General features: G+C 45.2%; 1 protein-coding gene across 2 annotated transcripts in view; it reads left to right on the top strand.

Annotated features, from left to right (window-relative positions):
* Window positions 1-4,383: 4,383 nt before the first annotated feature.
* SUPT20H (SPT20 homolog, SAGA complex component) overlaps window positions 4,384-24,548 on the top strand; it is a 270,381-nt gene continuing 250,216 nt past the window's right edge. Inside the window, exons 1-2 of one of the 2 annotated variants that reach the window (XM_029602737.1) lie at window positions 4,384-4,538; window positions 14,713-14,842. The gene's annotated coding sequence lies outside the window, so the exon portion shown is untranslated. The remainder of the gene's footprint in view (window positions 4,539-14,712; window positions 14,843-24,548) is intronic. The other variant, XM_029602736.1, reaches the window with a different exon arrangement.

The raw sequence follows: 24,548 nt of genomic DNA, 5'->3' as shown, positions 1-24,548 counted from the left end.
CTTTTCCGTATCTTTTTTGTGATATTAAACCATACCGTTTGGTGATCACTGGTGCTGAGGTGGGCGCCCACTTGGACATCAGAGATGTTATCTCTGATGTCCAAGTGGACATCTAATAATAGATCATCTCTGATGATCTATTATTAGATTCTGCAGATGGGATTCTCCAGTCTTACATCTGGCATATTAAGTCTCCAACGATCACCACTTCTCCCTTCTTTCCTTTCCTGTGGATGTCTTCAACCAAATCTCTGGTCCAGCTCTTCCTTTTGGTTTGGAGGCCTGTAAACCACTCCAATAAAAATGGATGTCCCATCTTTTTTAGGTTGGCCCATAGTGCCTTCTTCATTGCCCCATCTTCCTTGCAGCTCCGATGCTTGGATATTGTTTCTGACATAAAGAGCCACTCCTCCCCCTTTCCTGTCCTCTCTGTCTTTCCTTAACAAGTTATAGCCCGGTATTGCTGTATCCCAGTCATGAGTTTCTGTGACAGCAACAACGTCCAAGTCTGCCTGCACCATTAGGGCTTGCAGATCTGGATTTATTGCCCAAACTACGAGCATTTGTGCTCATAGCTTTCCAGCTTTCTTCATTCAGGTTACAGCTGTTTCTGGTCTCCTTTTGTGACCTCTTTAGTTGAGTTTTGTTATCCACTTTTCCCTTTGCCTTTGTGTAAGGGAAAGGATTAGTGCCTCTGATGGCAGAGCCATCCATCACAGTGAGCTTATTCCTTTGGTTTCTGATCTGGAATTTCTGTGTGCATTGGGTTTTTTCTTTCTTTTCAGATAACATTTCAATCTTTCCTCAAGAACTTCTTCAGTATTTAATACAGAGAAGGCATTTTGTACTTGTTGCACTTGATACAGTGTGTGTCTCTGCATCACAGGTCTGATTCTACCAGAGCCCACTATAATTCTATATTTTGAGTTCAATGAATGCTCTATGTGAGTGAGAGGGTAATCTTGTGGGCTGCACAGCTGTCAAGAATGGGTGTCTGTGGGTCACAGGTCTTATCCTGCCTGAGCCCACTGTAAACCCCTTTGGTTTTGACTTTTGGTTTTTATGTGATAATGTGGGATTTACTCCTGAATTATATAAAGTGGGTGAAACTTTCTTTATTGCTTCCAATTCAGCATTATCTTCAGCCAGCTCTTTTTTCAAGGAAGACAGTTCTGAGCATTTAGGGCAAGCCCTAGGTTTCCAGATGACTTCCCTGACAATAAATGCTCCACAATGGTTACATTGACTCGCCTGCCAGCTGCCTGCCTTCTGATGTCCGCCTGCTACTTGACTCGCCTGCCTGCCGCCTGCCTTCTGATGTCCACCTGCTACTTGACTCGCCTGCCTGCTGCCTGCCTCTTGACCTCAGCCTGCCTGTGACTTCGTCTGACCTCCGGTACCTGACCTCTGCTTTGTTGACCATTCTTTGGACTGATTCCTGGACTTTGACCTCTGCCTGCTTGACCTCGTCTCTAGATTCTGGCTCTCTTTCTAGTCTTGTTATCACCTACGCTATTCTGGTTCTCCTTGTTCCACCTGACCTCCAGTCTCGAACCTGACCACGCTCCCCTTCTGTCTGTGGGCATGCCGGACTTCCACTCTCCCAGGAGACCCTGCGAGGCCCACCTAAGTCCAAGTGGCCCGGGTCCCTACGGGCTCCTCCCGGGGGGACCTCGGGCTTCCAGTGGTGAAGCTCTTCCTAGCCTCTGTCTCCTTCCATGCTCGCCCCCCTGGGGGCAGTTGCCTCCTGGTCCCTACCAGGAGGTGGATCTCCACTGCCACAGGACAAGGATCCACCCCCCGAGCGCAACAGCTTGTAACACCCAAGCATAAAGGGGGTCCCAGGCTTGAAACCTTGGACTTGGGATGGACATTTACCCAGTCAATATTCGAGTAATTAAAATCTCCCATTATTACTGTGCTGCCAAATTTGTTAGCTTCTCTAATTTCAGTTAGCATTTCACCGTCTGTTCATTTTGGCCAGGTGGATGGTAGTATAACTCCACTGCTATATTCTTCTTCATTACATGTGAAATTTCCACCTATAAAGATTCTACTGTGCATCTAGTCACTTGCAGGATCTTTATCATTTTGGACTCTGCCATCCCTAACATAAAGCATTCGGTACATTCTAACTCTCCCATTTCACTTTTTTAGAGTTCTTGCATTAGCATACAAGCATTTTAAGGTATGTTTTTTATTTATATATACAATTTACCTAGTAGTTAACAGGGATAATTTGGAATCTTGTAACTCAGTCTGTTCTTTAGAGGCATATGGATTACTTTGCTTTTATTAGTGTTGTCCCTGGCTCATTTAATCATGGCTCATGTACCAGACTGAAATGCCTTGAAAATGATGATTGATCCATTCCACCTACTACAGTCACTGTATTTTGGAATGAGCCAAGGACAAGACAATGCAAAGCACTGAGTAACTTGAGCAAGCCTAGTATGTATGTCTACAATCAGTTGAAGGATCAATATATTTTTGTTTCATAGGGAGCTAGAATTGCCCTGGAGCTCAGTCTGAACCTGTGGTCCCCAATAGCATTGCCCTCAGGCAAAATATATGCTGCCTTCATGCCCTTCTAATGTGGAATCTTGCATTATAAGCTATAATTTGGGTTTCTCTTCTTTAAGTGCATCACTTTTCATTTATCCACATTAAATTTCGTTTGCCCTTTACATACCTAGTCTCCCAGTTTGCAATTTCTCACACTCATCTTATGATTTAACAATGTCTCTTCTTTCTTTTTTATCCATCTTTGCTCTTTGGCTTCTGCTGTTCAAATTCTTGTATTTACCTTCAGGTAGTATACAACCATGAAAATGCAACATTGCAAACAATGCTGGCACACAGAGAAGTAGCCACACGATCACATTGGGCATGGCAATAGAATAAAATAACCACCAGAAATGTAAGCTAACTTTTATTTCACTCCTGATACAGGAATTACATTTCTGGCATTAATAAATTGTGTGCTCAGCAGTCTGACCTTTAATACACTTCCCTGCACTGCTGAGTAATAGCTAATAGGGATGTGAATGGCGCCGGCGCTACTTTTGCCCCTCACTATGTCGACATAGTGAGGGCAAAAGTAGCGCCGGTGCCATTTTGAATATTGGGAAGGAAAGTTTTGAATATTGGGGGAAAGTTTGCCGCCTACCCTTACCCCTGCCTCTAACGCAGGGGTAAGGGTAGGTGGTAAGTTAGCAGGTTAAACGAGCGGCAAAACGGCAGGGTAAAATAGCGATAGTCGGGGCGCGCGTTACTGGATGGTAGGGAATAGCTAATTCGATCGTTTACATGCAATATACATGCCGCGTGCGGAAGGGGTTGCCCAGGGATTTTAGGACGCGGTAGGAGTAGGTTAAAGGGGATAGTGTATCGCGAGTTGGACTAACGCGGCCGAAAAGTGAGTAGAAAGCCGGTTAGGAGCAGGGTAACCGCGGCCGCACTTTACTGTATTGAGCTGAATAGGTCTAATTCCTCTTGCTCATAACCAGAGATAAGCAATGGCTTTCCCAGGTCTACATGGCTAATAATAGTTCATGGACTTTTCATTCATGAACTCTTTTTAAAACCAGCTATGCTGTTTTCACCACAATGTCTGGCAACAAATTCCACAATTTATTTGTTAAAACTTGCGCTAAGCATGCTTTATTATATCAGCCCCTAAAACAAAGATAAAAGTTTAATATAAGAGGAAAGGTAGGGAAATTGTTTTAGTTTTTTTTTTTTTACCAAAATATTTACAACTTAAAAGATTTTCACAAAAATTGACATGTATATTAATACATAAGCATTAATACAGAAACATATTTAGATCTATGTAAATAACTGTAGCCAGAATTAAAACACATTTCAGAAAACATGGCATATCCTGTTATATTTGTCCAGACTAACTAGATTACTAGTTACATTTGTATAACAAGCAGTTAACTAATTGTATTTACAAACTTAACTTTTACAGCATTGGATGCAGTACTTGTTTAAAATGGGGTTGCCTCTTCTCAAGCTTTTCTCTTTTTATAAATTGTTGTGTATGTCTTTGCATAATTTTATTTTATATCTTAAAACACTTAGAATCACGTGCAACATATGTTTGAGATGGATAAGGAAAATGAGTGCATCGCTGCTCTGTAACAAATCTGAGCGAAGATTAACAAATTAAAAATTGCAGCCCTAGATTTTAAATTGCAGGTTGGAAGGAATAACGGTAACAGTATCAGTTTCAGGAAGTTTAGGACTCGGTCGGATTTTGCTGTATCTGATAGCTTGCACTATAGCATCACTCATCCCAGCATACCAGGCGACAGCAACAGCTTCCTGAGTGTAACCAATCAGAAGATTTTGGCATTGGACTACAAGTCCCAGGATGCCAAGTACCCGTGACAGCTTCCTGCTGACTAGCTGTAGTGTAGCCTTGCTTCCTGTACAAGGGTTCTGTCCCTGTACTATTTGTCTGCTGCCGGTTCCACTGTCACTTTATCCACCACCCAGCAGAAAAATGGGAGAAAATGTTTTGTAAAAAGGTGGGTCTTACAAAATCAAGCTGGGCTTATAAAAACTAACATGCATTTTTGGTACCATTTAAACTCTTAGTTCTCAAATAATATTTTGGCGCCTCTCTGCTGCCGTCTGTGCTTTTAGCTCGAATACAAACTATAGTCTCCGCGATTGTTCCATTTGGCAAGTGGTGACATGCACGGTTAACTAAACTACTAAAATGTATCAAAAGATATTATCTGTTACTTTCTTAGTCTTTCAGATGTTTCTGATGAAAATGTGGCTCATCTATGAAGAAATAAATGGCCCATAGAGGGGCTGTGTTAGGGGCTGATGTATTATTTATTAGTAGTTGCGATATTAATGGCACAGGAGCTTGTTTAATATAGTTTAACATTCGCTATTTTACCTTTGGTTTAGTATGCGATTATTGCACCAAAAATATGTTAATATCCGATATACAAAATGCACTAAATTTAATGCCTCTGTCGATGATAATGCAAATTAATTATAATAGAGTAATTAAATATTTTTCTCTCGATAACCAGGGCTGCATTAGGCACGACTTGTGGGTGACGTCATCCGACGGCACCGAAGGGACCTCTCCTCTGGTTGCCTTACTTATCAGGTGCAGGAATTCCCGCTTGTTCTTTGCCTCATGAGCTTCCTTGGCCTTTTTTGTTTCTCTCTGCTTTTCAGTGAAAACTTTCATAGCTTTGGTCTTTAAACTTGCCTTTTGGGTTTATATGCAAGTTTTTTCTTAGCTCCCTCGGCAGCCCTGAATCTTAGCTTTCCCCTCCCCCTCCTTCCAAGCTCTGTATGTGATTCTCAGCGTCCTGTCCCCCGTAACAGCAAGAGACAAAACACTCAGCTCTTCGTCAGGCCGGGGAGGCAGCACGCCTGTGTTCGACCAGCTCCAGCAGAAGGATTTTTGCTGATTCAGTCAGCTTGCTGCAGCAATTCACACAGTTTTTGTGACACACACATACACTTCTCGGTTAGGGACGCGTTTCCCCTCCCCCTGCTTGTTTTTCCTTCAAAGCAAGCCTTACCGGGGACCAGAGGCACAGTGAAGGGGGGGAAGCCCTGCAGGCTAGAGAGTTTTGCCAACACCAAGGTAATCTAGAATGGGTGAGAAGGCTGACATCCAGTTAGCCCTCTCTTCCCCCCACCCCCTTCCTCTGGTCATTATGTTTTCAGTTGCCCTGCCTTTTGTAATATTGTGTTGAATGTTTGGGGTTTATCTTGGACACTTCAAAGGTTTCATTCACTGCTAGGTTAATCCCTGTTTAAGTTGCAGGTAGGTTTACCAACTTTTTCATAGACCATGACTTGACATTTGAGGAGGGGGTGCCCCATCCCTTTCCTACACTAGTATACATTTGCATATATTTATCTCCTGCTCCTGTCTTATTTCTCTCAGTTCCTTGTGCCTCCACTTTCTCTTTCCCCTTCCACTGCCCCTCATCTCTCTCCCTCCTGTGCCCTCCCTTGACTCTCTGGCTCCTCCAGGTCTTGTGTCCCCTCTTTCTTCCCCCCTCATCTTCTGTGCTCGATTGTCTTTTCATCCTTAGCTTTTGTGCCCCTACTCTCTCTTCCTCAAAATCTCTTGTGCCCTATTGACTCTCTCCTTTCTCCATCCCCAGTGCCCTCCTTTGGCTCCCCCTCCTTCATTCCCTGTGCCCCCTCTCCCCCCTTCCATGTGGCACCTCTGGCTTTCTCATCCAGCCTGTGCAACTCCCTCTATTCCCTCCCCCCCCCATCTCCCCTCTCCATTTCCTGTATCCACTTATTTTTCTCTCCCACCTCTGCTTTTTTTTTTCCTTCTCTTTCTCTCCTCGTAGGCATTCTTGAGAACTGTAAGAAGTGCTGCTACGGCAGCTGAGAGGAGGGAGAGATTGAGTTGTGTTCCCATCCCCTACCCCAGAGCTTCCAGTCACATGGGCCGATACAGTACAGTGCGCGCCGGAGCACTGTTAACCCGCCATTGGATGCGCATTTTCGACGCGCTAGCATTACCCCTTATTTAGTAAGGGGCCGAAAACGCGTGTCCAATCCCCTGAACCTAATAGCGCCCGCAACATGCAAATGCATGTTGATGGCCCTATTAGGTATTCCTGCGCGATTCAGAAAACAAAATGTGCAGCCAAGCTGCACATTTTGCTTTCAGAAATTAGCGCCTACCCAAAGGTAGGCGCTAATTTCTTCGGGCACCGGGAAAGTGCACAGAAAAGTAGTGAAAACTGCTTTTGTCGGAGGTCCCGAAAGTTTCCAAAAGTAAAAAAAAAAAATTTGAAGTCGGCCCGCGGCTGTCTGGTTGAAAACCGGATGCTCAACTTTGGCAGCGTCTGGTTTCCGAGCCCATGGCTGTCAGCGGGCTCGAGAACCAACGCTGGCAAAATTGAGCGTTGGCTGTCAAACCCGCTGACAGCCACCGCTCCGGTCCAAAAGGAGGCGCTAGGGACGCGCTAGTGTCTCTAGCGCCTCCTTTTGCCTGTTTTTACCGTCGGGCCTCATTTGACTAAAGAATCCCTCGCACAGGAGAGTGGGCGTTTGCCCGCTCTCCCGCGGACTTTACTGTATCAGCCTGTTAGTAGAGAGGAGGTGGGGAAAGAGCTGCAGAGTAGCTGCTAAGAAGAGTGTGCTCAGGTGAGGTCCCACAGCTGCCAATCACAGCATGGAGAGAGGGCAGGGCTGCAGCTACACTGTCATGCTGCTGTTCTGCCTTAGTTTCCTTCTCCCCATCTGTACACAGGAAGTGATGCAGAGAGGAAAGGAGCTTCCTGCTGCAGGAGACAAATTTTTAGTGTCTGGTCAGTACTGCTGTCCAGACACTGTATAGGTGAACAGAAAACTGGACTGTCTGGTTCAAAACTAGGCACTTGGCAACCCTGGTTGCTGGTAGTCTGATTCACCTTCTCTGCATGCAGCCACTCCCAGCTGCAGAGCAGCTCTCTTAATTGCAACGGTCCCCAGAACACTTTTGGCTTTCTCCTGCCACTCAGGCAGAAGGGGACTTCCCAGCAGCATTCACCACTGTCTGTGTCTGTCTGGGGAACAAAACACCCAAACTTCTGGTAGGGCAGGTCAAAGCAAGCTACTACCACTCCTAAAACCTCCCAATTTTGGTTTATTTGGTCTTCCTGGAAAAACTGGCTGTAAGACTGACAGCAGCAATGTTTAACAGCTGCTCCTCCCCCGTCCTGGCATTTAGCCTGTTTCAGTTTTGTCTTCCCTTCTTTGTTGTCAGTCATCTTCTCATATTCTAAGGACAGAGTGTTTTATGCTAGCTCCAATAAATGCTGGCTTCCCCCACTTAGTATGTATTCCTTTGATGAAACAATAAAAACCGTATTTACAAAAAGGGATTTTTTCGTTACTCTGAAAGCAGAGTCTCCCCACCCCATTTAACCTGTCCTCTGAAGTGAAGAGGACCATCCCCTCCAAGAAAGTAGTAGAGAGGATAAGAGAAGGGGGTTGCTCCTCCTTTTCTTTCTTTTCAGGTCAAAGTGCCTAACCCCTCGTTGGTTGTAGCCCCACTTCCTATACTCCTTGTAGTCTGTTTTTTTTCCATAATAAAAAAAAAAAAGACTGATAGAACGCCTCCAGTTAATACAACTGGCAAGCCAGTCCCTGGAAGTGGAATGTCGGCATGCCACCACTGGTGGGGAAGAGGGTGAGAAGGGTGGGGGTCGACCACTGGATCCCGCACCCCAGTCACTCCAGCCTAGCCTTTGCTGCGCTGGATGCCAGCAAAGGGCAGATACAGCGAGAGGTAAACCTCGAGCCATCCCTGTTCACCCTAAGTACAGGGGCAAAGGGCATCACCAAAACCCCTCCGCCTCCATCCAAGGAGAAACCTCCAGGGAAGAAAAAAGGAAAACAAAGCACATTAACTCGCGCCTCTCTCTGGGGAGACCCAGCCAGTAAGAGCTGGAGTGACTCCAGCCTCTGCCTTCACCCCCCACCCTTCTTCCCCAGAGAGTCATGCGTGAAGGGGGTGTTGCCATCATCACCCCCCCCCCCCCCCCCCCCAGCCACAGGAACTCGGCAGAAGAAGAGTGGTATTGTCACCACCTCCGCCGCCCCACTTAACCACGTATGCGACTGTCACCGCCAAGGCCACCTCCTCCCCAGAGAGTTGTATGGGAAGCGGGTGATCTTGTTGTCACCCTCCTGCTGCTTTGTCGGCTAAAAAGGATACCGGAACTGAGCAAGAAGGGAATGATACTGTTGCAACCTCCCCTGCTCCATCCCCAACCATATACGGCAGCTGCTGCTAGTCGCCCCCCCCCCCCCCCCCAAGAGGACTAGGCTTAGTTATTGACCTCTCCTCGTATGGGGCCGGGGGAATTTATTTATTTATTTATAACTTTTTTTTATACCGAAGTTCAGGTAACAGAATTACTTATCACTCCGGTTTACATTATAACAAGTAGAAAACAATGACAACATATGTCTTACAATGAACAAGGGAGTGAACAACTTGGATAATATAACATAACATAACTAGGAACAGTAGCAGTATGCACTATTAGAGCGAAACTAGCACATGGGGAGGGAGGTTTGCTAATGGGGGGGGAGGGGGAAGGAAGGTTGTTCGTGGAGGGGGGGAGGAGGGAGAAATTTCTTATTGATGAGTAAAAACATGAGCATAGGTTCTGGAATGTCAGGACTATCTATGAAACATGGAGAATGGTGCCCCCTACTGGCATCCCCCAATGGTTTTTTCATTATAGCCCCGCCCTGGCAAAATTGATGGGCCTAGACAAATAGTCTCAGCAAAATGTACAGAAAGGCTGGCCTTTCTATTAGATAACCTCAGGTAGTGAATAACATGGTACAGGAAAACCTGGTGGAAGGTGGGGTCCACCACTGGGAAGAACCCCTCATAGGGATACGCATGCGAGTCCTGCTGTCCAGCGTGCCACCCTTCTTCCCATATGGCACCTCTGTGGCCTCGGGGACTTTACATCTCCTATTTTGGCACTCCCCGCAGGGCACTGAGAGGGGGATCTGAGCTATATTACCTCGTTCCGTAGGCAGGCCTGAGTGCGCCTCCCCAATGGGGGAGAGGAGGTAGCAGGGTCACTAACGATCCCATACAAGGGGGGTGATTTTAAAATCTACAATTTCTTAGCTTCCAGACAGATGAATCAAGAACCAGTGGGTTATGCACCTCTTCCAGCAAATGAAGACAGAACAAAGCTTACATCACGCTATATATACCCCTGCAGTAACATCAGCCCATCAGTATTCTGCACTCCAGCAGATGTTGTACGTGCATCTCCCTACTGGGATTGCTTTAAGTTTTAGAAGGAGAACAAAGGAAATTTAATTCATCCCGCTCTCCTGCGGTAATACCAAATGGTCCCTCCCCCAGTTGAGAATTCCTGAGGTGATTTCCCTGGTCTCTCAGATGTGTGCCTTGGTCCAGTAGCTGGTTTTTTAGCCGGTGTGGACTTAGCTATTGAAGTAGCTGAAAGGCAGCGTGTGCAGGAAGCTGAGTGCGGCGGTGATGGTATGTGCTGTCTCCCCCCGCAGCTGGAGACCGTCTCTGTACTCAGCTAGGACAGGCTGATCTCAGGTAAAGTTTTTAGGGAAAGAAAAAAAACCAGAACAGAGAAGGAGGGTTTTTTGGAGGGCTTTGTTCTTCCTCCAGTCTTCATGCTCAGCATGAAGACATTTGTTGCCGTCTCTGGAGGAGCTTAAGTGATGTGGGCAGCCTGGTGGGTTGAGCAGCCCTTTTGATATAGGCCACGCTCTTAGGCTTTTCTTTGTGTGCCATGTGGTAGGCCATGGAGGCGTTTTCGCGCATTAGGCTGCCCTCTTCAGGACTGTCGGTTCATGCAAGTGCATCCGGCTGTCCGTCCAGTTGTGCGCCCAATTTTTGGATGCTTAGTTGGATGCCTGCTTGAGTGTCCAGTTGGCAGCAGCGTCTAATTTAGGCGCATGTTTCCTTTACGCACAATCTGGGCCTCAGTGAGGGTGCTTGTTTTCTGGGTGCTCATCAAGGCAAAGGGTTAGATGCCTAAATTTTGGACGCCTAATTTTTACAGCACAAATTCAGCTGGATGCTCATCTTTCAGTCTACTGTTATGTGTACTCACAGACTGATGGCGTCTATAGCTAAGAAACCTAAGCACCTTACCCTCTGTGCTGCCTTTCATATTCGGGCATTTCAGTCTGGCTTTCCCTCTAACTTGTGCTAGCGCTGTTTGGAGGCTCAGGGAGAATTGCCTTTGTCTGATTTTACTAAGCCTGGTTCTTCCCAGCCTGATGAGGGCCTGGATAAAGACATGTCAGAAGGGGTGCCTGATGTGGAACTCTCTTAACTGGTTTGTCTGCGGGCAAAAGTTGTTCAGTGGGCACAGGACAGGTGCCTCCTGGCTTTAGATGGATCCTTCTGCATTTTCTTGGATGGCATTTTTTCAAAGATTGCAATCCTTTCTTCAGGCACAGTCCTCGACCCCAACCAATCTTGCCAGGTCAGAGTTACAAGTGGTGATCTCCCACACGCATGGTGTTGCGGTTAAGCGTTGAAGTACACTTAGATCGGCACCCACTCTTACCAATAGGGACTCGGATGGCACGGATGATGAATCCAATCCTTCAGATTCCCTTCCTGCCCTCTAGTACAGTGGTTCTCAACCGGTGTGTCGGGACACACTGATGTATTGCGAGGTCCTTGGAGGTGTGTCGCAGGGCCAGCAGATGGCTGCCTCTTTATCAGCCCAGGTGGGAGTTGGTTGACTTCTTACATTGAGCCTGATGGGAGGTTACTCTCACTTCCTTCTCTTCTTTCTGGCCCACTGGGAGGCTGTTTCCTCCTCCACCCAGATAAGGTGAGACATTGCCAGCTCTTGCTGTTTTGGGCCTGATGGGACACATAAGAACATAAGAAAATGCCACACTGGGTCAGACCAAGGGTCCATCAAGCCCAGCATCCTGTTTCTAACAGTGGCCAATCCAGGCCACAAGAACCTGGCAAGTACCCAAAAACCAAGTCTATTCCATGCAACCATCGCTAATGGCAGTGGCCATTCTCTAAGTGAACTTAATAGCAGGTAATGGACTTCTCCTCCAAGAATTTATCCAATCCTTTTTTAAACACAGCTACACTAACTGCACGAACCACATTCTCTGGCAACAAATTCCAGAGTTTAATTGTGCGTTGAGTAAAAAAGAACTTTCTCCGATTAGTTTTAAATGTGCCCCATGCTAACTTCATGGAGTGCCCCCTAGTCTTTCTACTATCCGAAAGAATAAATAACCGATTCACATCTACCCGTTCTAGACCTCTCATGATTTTAAACACCTCTATCATATCCCCCCTCGGTCGTCTCTTCTCCAAGCTGAAAAGTCCTAACCTCTTTAGTCTTTCCTCATAGGGGAGTTGTTCCATTCCCTTTATCATTTCCCTTTATCATCTGTACCTTCTCCATCGCAATTATATCTTTTTTGAGATGCGGCGACCAGAATTGTACACAGTATTCAAGGTGCGGTCTCACCATGGAGCGATAAAGAGGCATTATGACATTTTCCGTTTTATTCATCATTCCTTTTCTAATAATTCCCAACATTCTGTTTGCTTTTTTGACTGCCGCAGCACACTGCACCGACGATTTCAATGTGTTGTCCACTATGACACCTAGATCTCTTTCTTGGGTTGTAGCACCTAATATGGAACCCAACATTGGGTAATTATAGCATGGGTTATTTTTCCCTATATGCATCACCTTGCACTTATCCACATTAAATTTCATCTGCCATTTGGATGCCCAATTTTCCAGTCTCACAAGGTCTTCCTGCAATTTATCACAATCTGCTTGTGATTTAACTACTCTGAACAATTTTGTGTCATCTGCAAATTTGATTATCTCACTCGTCGTATTTCTTTCCAGATCATTTATAAATATATTGAACAGTAAGGGTCCCAATACAGATCCCTGAGGCACTCCACTGTCCACTCCCTTCCACTGAGAAAATTGCCCATTTAATCCTACTCTCCGTTTCATGTCTTTTAGCCAGTTTGCAATCCACGAAAGGACATCGCCACCTATCCCATGACTTTTTACTTTTCCAAGAAGCCTCTCATGAGGAACTTTGTCAAACGCCTTCTGAAAATCCAAGTATACTATATCTACCGGTTCACCTTTATCCACATGTTTATTAACTCCTTCAAAAAAGTGAAGCAGATTTGTGAGGCAAGACTTGCCCTGGGTAAAGCCATGCTGACTTTGTTCCATTAAACCATGTCTTTCTATATGTTCTGTGATTTTGATGTTTAGAACACTTTCCACTATTTTTCCTGGCACTGAAGTCAGGCTAACCGGTCTGTAGTTTCCCGGATCGCCCCTGGAGCCCTTTTTAAATATTGGGGTTACATTTGCTATCCTCCAGTCTTCAGGTACAATGGATGATTTTAATGATAAGTTACAAATTTTTACTAATAGGTCTGAAATTTCATTTTTTAGTTCCTTCAGAACTCTGGGGTGTATACCATCCGGCCCAGGTGATTTACTACTCTTCAGTTTGTCAATCAGGCCTACCACATTTTCTAGGTTCACCGTGATTTGTTTCAGTCCATCTGAATCATTACCCATGAAAACCTTCTCCATTACGGGTACCTCCCCAACATCCTCTTCAGTAAACACCGAAGCAAAACTGTATCTTCCCCTGCTGAGTCTGAGAGTGATGCTGCTGATGATCTCTTCACCCTGTGGAGGGTGGGGGAAAGGAGGTTGGGGATGCTGGGAAGATGAAGGTGGAACGGAGAGGGAGTGTGGGGACTGCTGAGCAGTAGGGGTGGGAAATAGGGGGTCAGGGGGGTAGGGAGAGTCAAGCAGGGGAGAGAGGAAGCATAGGGAAGAGAATATGGGTGGGTCAGGAATGCTGGACAGAGATTAGAGTGCGAGTAGATGATGGAAAGGGAGTAACTGGGAAAAGTGACGGATGATGGAGGCACGGAAGAGGAGTGACAGGGTGCGAAAGCCATATGATGTCAGTTTTGGGAATGAGCCATATTATTAGGCTTCATAAATCATTAGGTAACTAGATCTCTTGTGCTGATTACAGTCCACTTTCAATGGTGAAAATTCTAGTGTGCCGCTTATCTTGTGCTGCTGGATTAAACCTGTCCGAAATTATAAAGCCTTTTGCATCTTATTGTATCACTTATCTTGTGCTGCCAATGAGCTGAATAGAGTCTGGCCAATCTTATAAAGCCGACATCTAGACGTTTCGGAGCGGCAAGGCCCCTTCTTCAAGGCTTGGTATTGGCAAGAATAAACTGTGTAGCACTGTATATCTGCACAGAAAACATATGAGAATATCCCTTAGTTATTGACAAATCACTTAACCTGCGGAGACTAGGAGTGGAAACTGACGCATACATTTGAGAATGTCACTTTTCTATGATGGAAGTTTTCCTTGCGGCTTGATGTAAGTTCTGAACTTTTCCAATAGCATCATATGAAGGTTTACTTGATCTCATACAGAATTTCCTCATATAACATGTTTTATATTTACCTTGATTTTGTTTCATGTTATATATTTTGGGTCTTCATATTAAGTAGTATTTACGATAATTCTCATTATGGCTACTATGGAATGGAAAGATAAATTTAGCTATTCGGCAGAACATGTGGCACACATAGCCCAAGAGGCATCTCTCTTCACAGACTCCACAGTCACTACACCATCTTCCTCCGATTTGCTTGGAGATCTTACCAAACTTCATAAAAGACGCATAAGAGCAGAGCTCCATGGTGTTACCCTCATAGAGTATATTAAACAGCAACTTATACCTAGAGGGCTAAGAATCAATAAGGAACCGCTTATGTTTATAGACAGAGCGGACTTTCTTTCCAAGTGGAACGCAAACCTCAACAAATGCTCCCTAGACCTCATGCTGCTCATCATTGAATATACTAAGACTACCACAGAAGAAATTAATGCAGAAATCGTGGTGATAGAGGACGAATATAATCAAAGCACAGCAATAGATACCATTCAATCGTCATTAGAACAACTGCAATCCTCTATGGAAAAGTTCAGAACTTACATCAAGCCGCAAGGAAAACTTCCCTCATAGAAAAGTGACATTCTCACATGTATGTATCAGTTTCCACTCCTAGTCTCCGCAGGTTAAGTGATTTTTCAAAAACTAAGGGATATTCTCATATGTTTTCTGTGCAGATATACAGTGGTACACAGCTTATTCTTGCCAATACCAAGCCCTTGAAGAAGGAGCCTTGCCGCTCCGAAACGTCTAGATGTCGGCTTTATAAGATTGGCCAGACTCTATTTAGCTCATCGGCAGCACAAGGTAAGTGATACAATAAGATGCAAAAGGCTTTATAATTTCGGCCAGGTTTAATCCAGCAGCACAAGATAAGCTGCACAGTAGAATTTTCACCATTGAAAGTGGACTGTAATCAGCACAAGAGATCTAGTTACCCAATGATTTATGAAGCCTAATAATATGGCTCAGACACGATAGCTATATTATCAATAGCATCGTATGAAGGGATACTTGATCTCATACAGAATTTCCTCATAACAGGTTTTATATTTACCTTGATTTTGTTTCATGTTATATATTTTGGGTCTTCATATTAAGTAGTTTTGGGAATGGGCATTTCTTTTATCTTTGTACTTTGCTTAGTATAGGGGGAAATGTATTTCTGTTTCTAGCTCTCCAGTTTTGCACTGCATGCAGAGTAGTTTTCTGAGGTTTCCATTCCAGTTTTTGCCTTCACATTTGTAATTTGTGGTCTTTTATTCTGTACTTGGTAAAGATCAAGATCTATATGTGTGACCGAAGTGAGCTATTTTACTAGGTAGGAATTTGTATCAATCTTCTTTGTTGCGTTTTCTCATTCTCAATAGGACATGCATTGGTGCTACACTGCTGCCTTTTCATAGGAAGGGCTACTGCTGTTATGAGTTCTTGGAATTAATGTTGCAATGGTATGGAAGGTTTCCTACATGTGCTGATTTTTTTTTTTTTCTGATTTTGTATTTTACAGTGCGCCTGGTAGTAAGGGAGTTCGTGTTTCTGTTACTGAGATAGCACCAGAATCAGAATATCTTTTTTTTTATATAGTGAGTTGTATTTGAAATATCCTAGTTCTGCTCTGCATCCATTGTTTGGGGATGAGGGGGGGAGGCAGGGGCAGGTTCCTGTGGATGAAGAGTATATATTTACATTTAGCCCCTTGATGGTCAAGTGTTCAGTGTGTCACACCTGTAAGCATTATCTGCCAGGAGTGTCCCAATAGAAAAAAGGTTGAGAACCACTGCTCTAGTAACTGCTAATACCTGGTTCTGGTGTTTATTCACTTGTTGCCTCATTATGTGTCAGTGTTGGCCAGGCCCTGTCATAGTTCAGCAGTTCAGACTCTTCTAAGGATCCAGGCTCACAAATTTCTACATTTCTCTCTTGAGGAATTCCTACTCAGTGATTCCGCACTTACCAGATGGGGAGAAGGCAACTCAACTCTGGGGTTGTTCAGTCCTAAAGACGGAAACAATAGAGCAAATAGACGCCATTACACAGCTTCTTCCACAATGTGGATGTCTGCTGTGAGCAATGCAACCCTCTCTTGGACTGAGTTGGAGGTGGGTGAGGCAACTATGATGGTGGTCACACGGGTTGTAAATTGCCAACAGAGATCAATAGCACATGAGACAAAACAGCAGAACAATAATAGGATAACTGAAAATCCCGCTAACAATAAGCCCTTGAACATTGCACCCAGTGAATCCCACTAGGAGAAGAGACCAACAAACCATCTGTCAGCAGAGAAGTCAACAGGTTTAGCCACTTGGCGCATATCATATTCCAGGTCAAGTTGTGTTATAACAGTTGTTAAGTTTCTACCATCAACAGAACGTGCTAGGATATAAGTACAGCAGGTAGAAATGAACAAATCACAAACATCACCTTTTGCAGCCAGCAAATAAGCCAAGTGTCAACCAGTTTTGTTGAGTCATTATTGTGTTGGCAACTAATTCTTCTCTAATTGCGTTAAGACCATCTGTGGCCAGATTAATACATTTTAATAAATCGTAACAAATACGTTGTAACCACTTTGCATTGGCAGCTGCTTGAATTCCTGGGGCAAAAAAAGAAGCAAATCCTAACTCTGTTAAAAGATTTTAAATTCGTTAAGGACGAGTTTGAGCAAAATAATTTGAGCATTTAGTTCTCTGGTTGGGGGGACACCTGAACTATCAGGGGAGGCCTGAGGCTTAAAAAAGGAAAAATCTTTAAGAGGAAATACAGCAGTAGGACAGATGAGCTCAACAGGGGTGCATTTCCTGTTCCACCTCCGTGGGAAGCGCCTATAGATGAGCTTCTCCTCTCCACATAGCCAAAAAAGGTCCACAATATAAAGTCCGGTAGCCAGTTGCAGGGTGAAAACAGTGGAATTACAGTATGGGTACTAACCTGGATCTTGACCAGAGCCATCATTAAAAATACAAAGGCATCGTGTATGGGGTATAATGCCCTGGTTACGGGTGAACTAATGCTAACTGCAGGGGATTGTACTAACGAAAGGAAAAGGGATTGTGGACAACGCATAGTGTGATTCCATGGGATATGTGGAGAGTTGCAAAAAGAATGGTTACCAAACTTCTAGGATGTAATAGTATGACCAGAAAAGAGTACTTGGGTATGAGTTATGTGGGTACCTAAAGTTTTTTTGCAGTCCTCAGCCTGATATATTCGGTTGTATTAACTTGTGGGTTCTGGCCCTTAGCTTTCCATGTGGTTTTAATCTTGGGCAAAAGTTTGGACTTGGACAAATTAGGGGCATCCAAATGAGAAAACTGGGCAGAATTGATACAGAAAAGCTTAGTGATAGAGGAAGCCATTGCTATCTGGGTTCTACTTTCTTTATAAGGATATTCAAAGTTGCAAGTAAGTACATGCAAAAGACACTGCAGGGATGAGAGAGGCACAAGAAAAAGTTTGAAGTTGGAAAGGTCCTGAGAGCAAACTATGCAATCTTCTGTAAGATTAACATGACTACTAAGCAATTCATACCATGAATTTGTGTCATTAGGACTGAGCAATTTGGTACAGCAGGTGAATACAGAAAAGCAATGGAAAAAAATTAGTTCCCTTGTCAGGAACATGATGAACATATTACCTGTACACCAAACCTAAAGTATAAAATCAGAAGCAAGGAAACCAGCAGTATAAAAACAAAACAATTCAAATGAAAGAACCCCTCAAATCCACAAGGGGGAGGCATGAGTCATAAAGGGACAGGGGCCATAAATCAGTTGTGTCCAGTGCATTTCTCCAGCAAGGATGGCAGCTGTTAGTCACTGTCTCAAGTCAAAACGGTCCAGTATACACAGGAGCTTTCCAAGTTTTATGGGTAAAGTTCTTTCAGTACACCAGTTCACCAGCATGGTATCTGAAAGATGGATGCAATAGAGGAGGAGTAACTGTGGCTATGGCAGTAATCTGTTGGGTTGCCACCTTCAGGTTTTGAACAAAAATAGACAGATCATCAGGAAGTGTAGGTGTATTTGGAGCATTTCCAGTCATAGAGGCGAATAGAGCCCTTCCAGAGCGTAACTCAAACGGGGTAATTTTACATGCCCGCAAGGGGATATTTCTGAGAATCAGTAGTGGGGAGAGCCTGCAACCATGTTTGACCAGTCGCTATAATTAACTGGCGCAATTTAGTTTTCAACAATCCATTACAATTTTCCACTAACACATTGGAGGTGGGTGAATATACACTAACATATCTCCAATCAAACAGTAAATGCTATTTTAAGTCCTGCAAGAGAATATTTAAAAAATGTGATCCATTATCAGTGACAATTTTATGAGGAATGCCAAATCTGGGAACGATATGGTTCACCAATGTATCAGCCATTTACTTTTGCAGTCTCCTGTCTGCCATTACTCTCAATCCATTGGGAAAATGCACAGACAAACAGAAACCTAAACCCTGTACAAGTATTAATATTATCAGTGAAGTCACAATGCCATACCAGATAAGGATCCAGGGATTTGGGGATGTGTCCCTCAGGAATGTATATGCCTTGTTTGGCTATTGTACATACCTGGCAGCAGGAAACCGTCTCTTCACAACGTCATTTTAAATTGTAGGCCCAGGTTAATATAGACATTACCTATACATGGCCACAGCAGACAGATGATATGGATAATGATATTCATTTAATAGTAAATGTAATGCATCAAGTGGGCAACAAGGGAGTCCATTAGGACCAAACCATTCCACTCCTTTTTCATATGTGGCTCCATTCAAACTCCACCTAGATATCTCTTCCTTGGAAGCATATTGCTGGAAGTCCGTAACTGACAAAGGTGGGGCATAGTAAAACTACTTCATATCTGTACTACGTGTAAATAAGTCATGAAGACCAAAAACAATTTATTTTGTGGTGGCATCTGTTATGCTATTTCCCTGAATAAGCCAGTGATCAGGACTCTGATGAGACCTCTGCCAGCAGAGTGCAGTCTCAATTTTATTGCTACTTCTGTCCTGCAAGGTTCCAGTAATCATTTCCCATAAAAGAAAATTGGTTCTTACCTGCAAATTTTCGTTCCTATAGTACCAAGGATCAGTCCAGAGAAGTGGGTTGTGTATCCCTACCAGCAGGTGGAGTCAGAGAACAATTGGAACTTTGGGCACTGCTTCATAACGAGAGTGCCACCTGCAGTCCCTCAGTATTGACCTGTACCCAAGCCAAACAACCAATACTAATGGGCGAAGGGGCTATCAAAAACCACTGTCCCCCACTTCTCCCCAAGGAAACAACATGAGTAAATAAACCGTTAGAAAAAACTGCTCCAACAATCGTAATCTGGAAAAAAGGAGCTCTATGAAAAACTAGGCAAATTGTAGCCAACACAGTCTTTCAGAACTGAAGTAAGGGTGGGCCTCTGGACTGATCCTTGGTACTATAGGAACGAAAATTAGCAGGAAAGAACCAATTTTCTTTTCCCTATACATACAAGGATCAGTCCAGAGAAGTGGGATGTACCCAAGCCCCACCCTACACTGGGCGGGAACCCGAAAGACCCTCGCATAGAATACTTGCACCGAAGGACGCCTCATCAGAGTCCTTAATGACCAAGCGATAATGCTTAGTAAATGTGTGCAAAGAGGACCACACCGCCGCCTGGCAGATCTCCTGAGGTGATAGCAACTGACACTCCGCCCAGGAAGTAGCCTGAGCCCTGGTGGAATGAGCTCGGAGACCCAAAGGCACTTGGTGGCCGCAGACCAAGTATGCTGACGTAATAGTCTCTTTAATCCATTGAGAAATGGTCGCTTTAGACGCCTTGTCCCCTTTCTTTGCACCCCCTGAAAAGAATGAACAAATGATCGGAGCGTCTGAAGTCATTGGTAACCTTTAGATAACGCAATAAGACCCGACGCACATTCAAAAGAAGAAGATCCTTGTCCTGAGGCAACTCCCTGGAACCCTGGAAGCTCCACTGCCTGATTAACATGAAAGGTCGAAACCACTTTAGGAACAAAGGAAGGAACCGTGCGTAACGTCACCCTATCATCGTGAATCCGCAAAAAAGGGTCATGGCACGACAGGGCCTGCAATTTAGAAATCCGATGCCCCAAGCACATGGCCACCAAGAACACTGTCTTCAAGGTTAGATCTTTCAGGGAAGTGGTGCATATAGGTTTGAAAGGAGCATCAAAGAGCACACGCAATACAAGATTTAAACTCCAATCTGGACACCCTGCACGGACGGGAGGTCGTAAATGTTTGACCCCCTTGAGAAATCGAACAATGTCAGGGTGTGCTGCAAGCGAACCACCGGCAAACTTTCCCCGCAAGGCTTCCAAGGCCGCTACCTGGACCCGAAGAGAATTGAACGCCAAACCCCTCTGGAGCCCTGTTGCAGAAAATCCAGTACTAGAGAGACCTCGACCGTTAAAGGATCGCAAGAGCGCTGATGACACCAGGTCTTAAAGAGCCTCCATATCCTCACATAGGCCAGGTAAGTGGACGGACGTCTTGCCTGCAATAGAGTGGAAATAACTTGTTCAGAATAACCACTCAATCGTAAATGTCGCCTCTCAAAGCCAAGCTGCGAGAGAGAAGCAATCCTCCCGATCCGAAAAGATGGGACCTTGGCGAAGTAGATGCGGTAGATGAGCCAGCTGCAAAGGACCCTCTAGGGTCAAGCGAATCAGATCCGCGAACCATGGGCGGCATGGCCACTCTGGAGTCACCAACACCACCCTTCCGGGGTGGAGTTCTATGCGACAGAGAAGCCGACCGATGAGAGGCCAGGGGGGAAAGGCATACCACAGAATCCCTGTTGGCCAGGGGCACACCAGAGTGTCGAGACCGAATGAGCCTTGTTCTTTTCGATGGCTGAAGAAGCATTCTGACTTCGCACTCTCCCGCGTTGCCATCAGATCCAACTGTGGGACCCCCCATCTGGCAGAAATGCGGTTCCATGCTTCGGGAGACAGTTCCCACTTTCCCGGGTCGCGTTGTCGCCTGCTGAGAAAATCCGCCTGCACGTTGTCCACACCTGCAACATGCGACGCGGCAATTCCCCCGAGATGATGCTCCGCCCAAGCGAACAGAAGACGTGCTTTGAGCGCCACCATGGGACTTCTCATCCCGCCCTGTCGGTTGATGCAGGCCACCATTGTCGCATTGTCGGAGAACACTCGAACCATGCGTCCCTGAATCCAGGGTAGAAACGCTTGTAGGGCAAGACGTGCCACTCTAGTCTCGAGACGATTGATGGACCACGAGCCCTCTGTTGGAGACCTAAGCCGTTGTGCGGATCTGGTGTCGCACACAGCTCCCCAACCTGACAGACTCGCATCGGTGGAGACTATCAGCCAATTTGGTGGGTTCAAATCCACCCCCTTCTCAAGATTGTCGCACAAAAGCCACCATGACAGACTGGCTTTGGACTCTGGAAGCAGAGACCAGGGTAGGTGGAACTGCTCAGACACCGGACTCCACCGTGACAACAGCGCATGCTGTAGCGGACGTAAGTGGGCGAACGCCCATGGAACCAAGTCTAAGGTGGACGCCATGGATCCCAGCACTTGCAGATGATGCCACACAGTGGTGTTTGTCTGAGAAGAAGTGCCTGTATCTGGCTCTGCAACCTGGCTACCCAGTCCGCCAGAAAGACTCTGCCTCGCAAGGTATCGAAACGGGCTCCCAAATAGGTCAGCTCTTCGGTGGGTTCCAGGTGACTCTTCTGAAGATTGATGACCCATCCGAGCAATCTCAAGGTGACCATCCCCATGTGAACCAATCTTTCGCAGTCCTCCCTAGTCTTGGCGCGAATCAGCCACACGGCCCAGGAGCTGAGGGGAGGAACGGAAAAAAATAGAAAAAAAATGCCGACAGGCCCGTTGCAATGGGTCGCGCTGCTGAGCGCGGTGATCCGCGCCAAAAACTGGTCAGCGAAGAAAACACCTCGTCCCTTCAGAGAAACCCAGAGCCCCGGGAGTAGAGGGAAAGGGGGCCGAAGGGCTGCCAAACACTCCGGAGTACCTGCAAGGCTGGCTATCCCAACCCGACTCCTTACCTCAGCTCGAAACCACAGAGGAAGTCTCTCAGTTTTACTTTTTTTTTTTTTTTTTTTAAACTTTACTGAGTTCTGTACAGTAGAGAGGGTCGAAGGAGCAGCTTTGGGGGAGCAGCCATGGAGGTGAGTAACCAGGAGCCCCTGGTCTTCACACCCCGAGTGGTGACGGACGAAACCCAGACGGAGGTAACCACCCGCCCCCGGACGTCCGGCTTCGACTGAGGGATGGCCCACGAAGGTGCCTAACACCTCAGGAAGCAATCCTGAAGAAAAATAACCCGGAGAAAAAAATCTAACTAACTAAACTGAAAAATTAACTAAGACTGCAGGTGCTTCTTTTCCAGCTGCTGGAGTCAGAGAAATACTAAGGGACTGCGGGTGGCACTTTCGTTATGTAGCAGTGCCCAAAGTTCTAATTGTTCTCTGACTCCACCTGCTGGTAGGGATACACAACCCACTTCTCTGGACTGATCCTTGTACGTATAGGGAAAGCCAAATTAGCAATAGGCTCACCCGAGGCTGAAACAAAACCTATTTTATGCCATTTCCTTAAGTGTTCATGCAAAGATACAATCACGTATTGTGAATCAGAAACAATAGTTACTGGCTCAGTGTGAGGTACATTTAATTAAACATAGCATAGCACTGCTAATTCTGCCTGTTGCATAGTATTCCCTGGGGGTAACAATTGCTGTTCACATTGTATAATGCTGCCATCACGGGCATAGTGAACAGCAGTGAAAACCTACAACAGACTCCAAACAGGAACCATCAGTAAACCATGCAGGTCCCTGCTTCAAGGGAGTGCTCTTCAAAACAATATCCCAGGTAGTGGCAAAGAATTTATTCCACATAAGTGCTCTATAGCTGGATCTCCCTCTAGATTCTCATACAGAAATTGGAAGGGATCAGAATTTGACAGAGGCATCATAGTCATTTCAGAGTTTAACAAGGTGGCTACACAAGTCCCTAAGTGAGTTGAGGGTAGGCCAATTACATTTTAACATTGTTGGATGTGTTTAATTTAATTGACATTCCTGGAGCATGAGCTAAGAGCTTCAGAACTACAGCACCTCCTGCCACCAGGCCCTTTCGACTGGGTTAAAGGTACCACTTAAGAATTCAATAGGTACAGTATGATTATCCTGGCAAGCTGCAGCTGCCCACCCTACATCATTATGATAAACATACAAATCCACAGGTAACTGCAGATTTAACAGGGAAAGGAATGGGGTGTTGAGGAGGGGCATTTTCCCATGTAATCCCAGGATAAACCCTAAAAAGGAAACTTCAGTGGGGATTAACCTTATATCCTGCCTGTGTCAGGTGGTCAAGCAAATGTTCTGTATACTCTAAACAGACTTCTGGGGTAGGAGCAGAGAGAAATAAATCAATATAGTGTCATCCTTTGGCACGGAGTTCTCAAAACTCTCCAGATCTCGGGATAGTATTCATGAGAATACATTGTGGCTCTCAGCATACTCCTGTGGAAGCCTAGTCCACCGGTAAGTCTGGCCTTGCTACTGAAAGGCCATAAGTAGGTGACTATCAGGATGTAAGGGTACACAGAAAAAGGCATTAGATTAATCCAGCACAGTATGATATTTTCACAGCTGGATACTTTTGGAAGATAATAGCTGGAGTCTCAACATTAGGAAGTTCTGACAGTACCAAGTCATTTAGACCCGGGGGTCATGGACAATGCGCCACTTCAGCTCTCCCTTTGGCACAGGATACAGGGGGGTATTAAAAGGAGAATCACTCAACTCTATGATACCATGTTTAAGAAGATTGTCAATCTCTGGTCCAGTTCCTGTTATAGCCTGTCTACTAAGACTATACTGTGTTCTCTTCGGGCCTGTTTCCAGCACCTCAGGAAGCAATTGTACATGCTTTACTGATTTTACTCTTCCAAATGGTTGGCCGGGGGTTGCCCATACAGTATCATGTCCAGTAATTGGGAAATGGTTTACACTCTGACTGGTAGTTTCTTCTGGAACATCAGCGGGCTCCTTTTTGCCTGAGGCCTCCAGCTATTTCCATTAAACATTGCAAAACCAAGGTATCAGGGGCTCCGGGTGCAAAGTCTACCCTAACCTGAAAATCCTACAGCAATCCCTTCCCAATAAATTCACGGGGCATGTAGGGGAGTACAATAAGGAGGAAACGCAAGATTCAGAACTCCACATTAAATGAAAGGGTTCTGTTGCCCATATCCCCTGACTACATCCCTCAAAACCTTGATTGTCAAGTGTTCTAAAGATCAAAATCACAGAACATGTAGAAAGACATGGTTTAATGGAACAAAGTTGGCATAGCTTTACCCAAGGCATGTATTGCCTCACAAATCTGCTTCCCTTTTTTGAAGGGGTTAATAAACATGTAGGTAAAGGTGAACCGGTAGATGTAGTGTATTTGGATTTTCAGAAGGCATTTGACAAAGTTCCTC

Source organism: Rhinatrema bivittatum, chromosome 5, assembly GCF_901001135.1.
Source record: "Rhinatrema bivittatum chromosome 5, aRhiBiv1.1, whole genome shotgun sequence".
Lineage (NCBI taxonomy): Eukaryota > Metazoa > Chordata > Amphibia > Gymnophiona > Rhinatrematidae > Rhinatrema > Rhinatrema bivittatum.
This window is presented reverse-complemented; position numbering and strand designations above follow the sequence as displayed.